Consider the following 1,277-nt stretch of genomic DNA (forward strand, 5'->3'; position numbering starts at 1 on the left):
CAAATTCATTGGATATTGCAACTCTGTTCATACTTTACATGACAGAGGTTTTCAGGAAATGTATGGGAGATATATATATGAATAAATTTATATATCGGGTCTTAATGAAGTATCTCGTAACTTCATTATTTATAATGATATTCAAAGATTGAATCTATTCAAATCTTGTCTTGTAGTCTCATCTATGTGCTGAACCTTTGAAACTGATTATAACTTGAACGGGGGTAGTTCAAGTAGTATTTGGGAAAGATATAAGTATTTTGGGGTATCTTGTAACTTCATCTTTTAAACTTATATCTAGTTAATGATTATCTTATGCATGACAAAGATTTTCAGAAAAACGTTGAGACAAGGTTAGATATATGAGATCACCTTGCAACGATATTTTTTTTATACAGTTATACACTGGGACTTTGTGTATATTATGCATGGAAGAGGACTTCCAATATTTTGAAAAGTATATATATATATACTGAATATTTTGCGACTTCATCGCATTAAGACATCAACTTGGTTCATTTCTTTTGACCCAGACTTTCATGAGTATTATGAGTAGGCTCATATATGGTAAATCATTATACATATTATTTTGGTGGGCTTGCTGCTCACCCTTGCTTTATTTCTTCATCACACAACAACAGTTAGGAAAGATGGCCAGACTCCAGCAGACCCAGCGCAAGCGCGTGGGAAGCGTCCCGCGTCTTCCCGTTGATGTTGTAGCTGCTATAGCTGCAGAGGTAGATCTATTGTAGATCAGACCATCTACTTTTGAGAATCAATTATGTATAATTATAACTTGTGGCAGATAATGGCAATTAACTGTAAATTTATCAAGTAATCATTTTGGGTTGTAATAACTTTTAAATTGTGGATTCAAAGACTTGTACTTATTTAAATTTCATCTCTGAGACTATAACGGGTTGTGGTGTGTGTTAGTGTGGGGTCACAGCATAAGGTTATTTATTATTAATTAAGTGAAGTGATATTGTGGAAAGAAAGACCGTGACGACCCGGATCCCCGACCCCGGATCTGGGGGTGTTACATTTTGTCTCTAAGTTCTTTTGTAATGCATTGATAAATCCTGATACATAGTCATATTCTGATGACCATATAACTTCTGTTATAATTTAAGTTATGATTTTCCTTTATCAGTACTTACTCATCTGATTTATCTTGGTCATTTTCACTTGATTTATTTTCAGAATATTAATGATGCAGTGAAAAATAATTAAATAAGTGGGAACGCTTTCAATTTTGAATTAAAACTGTTTCACCT

This window comes from Apium graveolens, unplaced genomic scaffold, assembly GCF_009905375.1.
Source record: "Apium graveolens cultivar Ventura unplaced genomic scaffold, ASM990537v1 ctg6813, whole genome shotgun sequence".
Classification (NCBI taxonomy): domain Eukaryota; kingdom Viridiplantae; phylum Streptophyta; class Magnoliopsida; order Apiales; family Apiaceae; genus Apium; species Apium graveolens.